The sequence below is a fragment of the Labrus mixtus genome, chromosome 14 (genome assembly GCF_963584025.1).
Source record: "Labrus mixtus chromosome 14, fLabMix1.1, whole genome shotgun sequence".
Classification (NCBI taxonomy): domain Eukaryota; kingdom Metazoa; phylum Chordata; class Actinopteri; order Labriformes; family Labridae; genus Labrus; species Labrus mixtus.
Window position 1 is genome coordinate 25,165,545 of NC_083625.1, and position 6,428 is coordinate 25,171,972.

Here is a 6,428-nt window from a genome sequence, read left to right on the forward strand (position 1 = left end):
AAGATCTACAAGGATGAAGTGGACAAAAACAAGTGCGTACGTCTGCATCAGCATTCTGCCAAAAATTAAATGAAGCATCGGCATGTCGGATATTGGGGCGGAAAAAAAATCCAATATCCTGAATTGCCATGGTAACCTCTGTCGTGTTTGTGCAGATAATTCAATCTTTGGCAGTTTAAAACAGTTGTTCAAAATGCATTTGAAAACAAAATCCAACGTTTCTCTCAGATTTTTTTTTTTTTTTTTTTTTTTTTATAAAATAAGGAAATAGGAGCTCAAATGTGTTGAACGATGATACTCATATAATGCCACTTAAGCTGGGTGAGTCCACACTGCCTCGTTAAGAGACCCGTCTGTCCCACATGGATCAACCGGCTGTTTAGTAAAGAACCATGACCTGCCTGCAAGCGCACAAGCGCCCCCGTGCTGGGATAACAGAATGTGTAGCATGAAAGGGCTTTTTTCTGATTGGTCGAGACTTCACATGATAGCAGCTTCATTAATGATTTCTTTTGGGAATGGAACAATATTTTAGGTCCCAAACTGTCAGATATAAACAAATAGAAGTTTAGTCATTTCTTGTTGGCCAGCTGTACAAGAAGGAGGACCTAGGCCCCCAAAAGGCGACAGGACGCCCCTGGGTGTTCATCTTTTAATTGTACATTTCCACTGAGTGGGGTACACATGCTTGAAGGGTGCACATGCATTTGCAGGTTTTCCTGGATGGAACTGTTCACTTATTTAGTTTCTGTTTGCTGTGGCTGCTTATTTAAATTATTTACACTGTCAGGGGTGAAGGGGAACTCCATCATCCATTTAAAAAAAACAGAAACGAGGACTGATGCAGCAGGCACAGATTTAAATTCAATGGTAAAATTGTGACTGATTATGTCATTTTCTCCAGGTGACGCTTACTAGTCATCGATTTATTAACAGTTTATTCTCAAGCAAACCAGCCTGGATATGTTAATCAGATGAAGGTTAAAGATGTAAATTCTCAAGAATGCTTAAAAAACATCCATCATGAAAGTATACAGAAACAATGAATGATGATAAATGTCTTTAAAATATCCCGTGCAAGTTTCTTAAAATAAGATGACGGGTTGTATTTGTCCACTCAGCAGTGAAAGGAGTGTGTGTTTGGAGGGAAGTGTTCCTGACCTGCCTTTAACACACACACACGCACACACACACACACGCACACACACACACACACACACACACACACACACACACACACACACACACACACACACACACAGATCTACATGAGACAGAGGGGCGGGGGCTGGCGCAGCAAAAACACACCCTAATAAGCTCAGTCTCAATAAACCTCAGCCGGCTTCGAACCATTGATTAGCCAACAGCTGACATAACAAAAACAAATCCCACAATGACTGTTAATGAATGAACTGAAGGCGTGTCCCTTTTTGTTAGGACAGTGTTGCATTGTGGGGGTCGTATCTTACGCTCTCAGATAAGGGGGGCAATTGAACGGCACTAATCTGTGGCTGCAGACAATGAAATGAAACAATAGGAGGCTCGAGCGCCCGAGAAGTCAAGCAGCCGACACAAGATGGAGCCCGTATGATGAGTTATGACTGCTGATCTCTGACACGGCGGCTCTGGTGGCAGAGGAGGCCTCTCACTGCAGGGCCACATGCTGTTACTGACCCTCCCCCACTATCTACTTCCTGTTTTTCATGCTTGTCTGCTCACTTCTGCCTATACAATACCAGCTGTGTCTGGAGACATTCCAGCTCGCTCTATACCGCCACCCTTATAAATCCATGACTGTGGGCCAAGGAGCCAATAAACAGAGGGGTGAATAGACAGATCTCATTGCATTCCCCCCCCCCCCCCCCCGTCGCATCATATGAGAAATGCTAATCAGGAGGCTTCTACACGGCTTTGAAAGGCTTCACCCGCCAATCTGTTCCCCCGCTTCAGGAGACCCTATTTTTTTTATTATCTTTACCAGGTTTTACACACTGCTCAAATACTGATCTACTCAAGGAACTAAAGGGAAAAGAAAGGGGAGCAGAGAGGTTATTTGTATACAGATAGGTCCAGCTTATCAGTGTACAGAATGTCCTTTTATTCACTTCATGTTAAAATGGAACATTTTGTGCTGGAGGACGCAGAAACGAGCCAAACAGGACATGACAGATCAACTGTGACAATAAAAACACAATCAGACCACTTTGGCTCATCTCATGTTTCTTATCATTTTACTCTCTTTGCATTTGGAGGGAAATTTAGCATCGATTTCAAAGCGCTGCTGATTTTACACTTTGCTGATTAAGAAGACTGATGTTGCAGTATCCCTTATACACAATCATTATAAACCCTGCACATGTTCTATTCTATTGTGTTTGTTTATTTGAAGTGGACTTACAGTATCATTAGACCATGCACAAGTCCACCATGCAATGTTTGTAGTAGAATGCTCATTTACAACACCTGAGGGTTTGAGAAATAACAGGTAGAAATGAAAACAAATATCAAAACTGTGCAGTTATGAACACAATAAGACAAAATACATTTACACCCGCTCTGTATTTCAAATTGGTAATTTTTGCACATTTCATACTGGAGCAGTTTTGGGGGGAATTTCTTGCAAATTCCTGCAAAAACAAACAAACTATTAAAGTCATTAATTACACTTTTATCAGATTTATTTTTCTGGGTTTACCCTGGTTTAGTTGGTTTATTCCTTGTTTTGTTTTTGCTTGTTTCCTAGTTTAGTCTTTAGTGTTTCCTGTTTTATTTTGTAGTTCTTATCCTCATGTTTCTCTCTGTTCTCGGGTGTTTTGCGTTCTCTGTGTGTCTGAAGTGTTTCCTGATTTATTTTGTCTCCAGTGTTTCTTGTCTTGTCTTTCTTCCTGCCTCCGTCTGTGTTTCCCTGCGTCTATGTTTCCCTCCACTTCTGCTTGCCCTCATTGTCTCACCTGTGTTTGATTACCCCGGTGTATTTCGTCTCAGTTCCTTTCCTCTTGGTGTCAGTTCTTCCTTGTGATTCCTCGTGGCTCCCTGTGTTTTTGACCGTTTGTGGATTTTTTAATTTTATACTTTTTTTCTCGAGAAGTTAGCCTTGTTTTGCCTTTTTTTTGTTAAAATAACATTTTTTTCATTTAGATTCTGCACTTGGGTCCTCTTCTTTGTTTTTCCTGACCTTGACATATTTTGTTGTATGTTCTGTTATTTCTTAGTTTTTATTACAGGAGGAGAACTGCTGCTTACTCACTTTCTGTTTTCTCATCCTCTCCCTTTTGTTTTTGTTTTTATGCAAATTAAATGAACCATCAAAGTATTAATTTCAATAAACCATCTTACGGTTCCAGTTATTGCATTGTTAATGAAGATGTTGGTCTAATTATATCATAAAAGGTCATTTACAGGAGCCATTTTGGATGTTTCACTCTATGATAGACTGTTATCAATATTTCTCCACCACTGCATAATGTGTATACTATAGTCTCTATTTCTGGACTAAAACTGAACCACAGATATGTTTTCTAAAGAAGGAGATGTATTCAATTTCCATCATTTATTTTTATCACTCTGGACTTAAATCAGTTTCAGTTAAATCACAAAAATGTTTATATAAATGTATAAACATAAAATTAAATATGTGCCTGGAATATTTGTTAACTCCATTGTTACATTTTTTAAAAATGGCATATAACTGAACAAGAAGTTATTAAAACAAAAAGTGAAACCTACATTACTGTATGAATAAAGCAGAGCATTATGTGTATCCTGATATCATGATCCTACAGTGACCTCTAGTGGCTAACACGGATAATATCACCCAGCGATTAACAGTTTCAGGTGAAGTTTGTTTTGCAGATCAATAGTTAGTTCAAAGCTGGTCAGACAGACACGTAGTGACATTCAGCACGGCAGCCTGTGTCAAGACGAGAGAGAGTCCAGGTGATGTTGGTGGTGATGACCTTGTTGCAGCCGTCCCAGCAACACTCGTCAAGATGTATTTATAGTTTATGCAAGGCTGCAAGGTAACCACCACACTAATGTGTCTAATTGTTCTCCCCATACTCAACCTAACAGAACTCAACAACAGGCCCTTCACAAGCATTGCAACCTCAGAAGAACAGGACATCAAACACCCGCCTCCCTCCACTCCCCTCAGGACGGAGGTACAGAGCACTGAGGTGCAGAAGGGCTCACCAGCAACTTAATTAAAACTCAACCATTTATTTTATATTCACAACAAACCTCAAGCTGTTTTGAATTTGGACTGCAGTACAGATTTTAAAGAGGACATATTATCCCCCTTGTCCACCTTTTCAAACAGTCCCCTGTGGTCTAAATTAAACATCTGTGCTGTGCTTTGGTCAAAATATAACATGAATCAAGCACCAGAGGAGGTTTGTGACCCTGTATAAACCAGATCTCTCAGAACGCTCCGTTTTGGTGTGTGTCTCTTTAAATGTAATGACCCCCCTGATTTTTCCCTGTAGACATCACTCCTCTGTAGCGAGAATAAAAATAGCGGACCTGGCCAAAAGTTTTGTTCTAGGCTGGAGGTGGAGTCCATGGGTGGAGATACCAGGAGAGGGGAGGGGATTCTTTTACCAGAATCCCACTTGTGATGTCACAAGCTGAGCTTGCTGAATTTGAAACAGAGCATTTTTCTCTGTGTTGTAAGATTTATACAGACCACAAACAAAGGACTGGATGGGTTTATTTCACATTTTGTGGGTCTGTAAACACTCAGGTTACCCAAATATATGTTCAAAAACACTGTAAACGTGGATTTGCATAATATGTCCCCTTTAAAAGCTAAATGTCAATTTCTCCAGTGCATCAACACCATCCAGCCACAACTGCTGGAAGAGAAGCTGCAGTTGATGGGTGTGGACTCGTCCATCATCTCCTGGATTACTGACTACCTGACAGACAGACCACAGTTTGTCCGACTTGGCAGTGTTCAGTCTGGAATGGTGGAGAGTAGTACAGGAGCTCCACAGGGGACTGTGCTGTCTCCTTTCCTTTTCACCTTGTACACCTCTGACTTTAAGTACAACTCCAGGTCATGCCACTTGCAGAAGTTTTCTGATGATGGTGGTTGGGTGTATAAGTGATGGGCAAGAGGGGGAGTACAGAGAGCTGGTGGATAACTGATTCTGAACGTGGATAAGACCAGGGAGATGGTGATCGACTTCAGAAGGAAGAGGACAGAGCCACCACCGCTGTGCATCCTGGGAGAGGATGTGTCTGTGGTGGAGGAGTACAAGTACCTGGGTGTCAACACAGACAACAAACTGAACTGGAAGACCAACACTCAGGCTGTGTACAAGAAGGGGATGAGCTGACTCTACTTTCTGAGGAAGCTGAGATCCTTCAACGTGTGCAGCAAAATGTTGGAGATCTTCTATCAGTCTGTTGTAGACAGTGCACTGTTCTCTGCTGTGGTCTGCTGGGGGAGCAACATTGGAGCTGGTGACACTAAAAGACTGGACAAACTCATTAAGAAGGCCTGCTCTGTGATAGGCTGCAAGCTGGACTCTTTTGTAGTGGTGACAGAGAGGAGGACTCTGAACAAACTGTTATCCATTATGGATAATCCTGATCACCCTCTACACACCCTACTGGACAAACAGCGGAGCAGCTTCTCCAACAGACTGATACAACTCCGCTGTCACAAGGACAGATACAAGAAATCTTTCTTACCGAAGGCCATAACAACAGCTCACCTCATGCGAGCAGAGAACTGTCATCATGATAATATCTGTCTCTCCATACTGTAATCTGTTCTGCACATGTTACATTTACAAATTATCCCTGCACTCATGTTCACTTCATTTGTCTGTCTACTCGCCGTTATATTGTATAGTTTCTGCTGATAACATGTCTACACTCATGCACTTTAACTTATGTATCACTGATTGCACAACTCTGGACAGCTCCCTATGTCAATACTGTCCATTTACAACTCTGTTTTTGCATCTACCTCCAGCAAAGTATGTTGTCTTTAATCTTTCATATTTAATACTAGAAGTAATGCTAAATTAAATCCTGGTTGTATATATTCTCATTCTTAGTTTTGATATTTTTAGTGCTTATTTACTTTGTATTTAATATTATATTGTGTTTATTTGCTAATATTGTGTGTTTGGATAACCCGCTGCTGTAACGCCACAATTTCCCAGTTTGGGATCAATAAAGTGATTCTATTCTATTCTATGTCAAAGTTACATATTGCTCCTTCAATGTCTCGACAGCTCCACCCAGAGAGGACTGACCATCCATGCAAATAATTCTGTAGCCTATAGCCAAATGAAATAGGAATTGAAGCTAGGAAAGAATAAAGATAAAGATAAAGAAATCTTGTAAAAGAGCTTTACAGTGAGAAACAACATTCTGTATCACACATAGGTGAAAAAAGATTGAAGTATATCTAA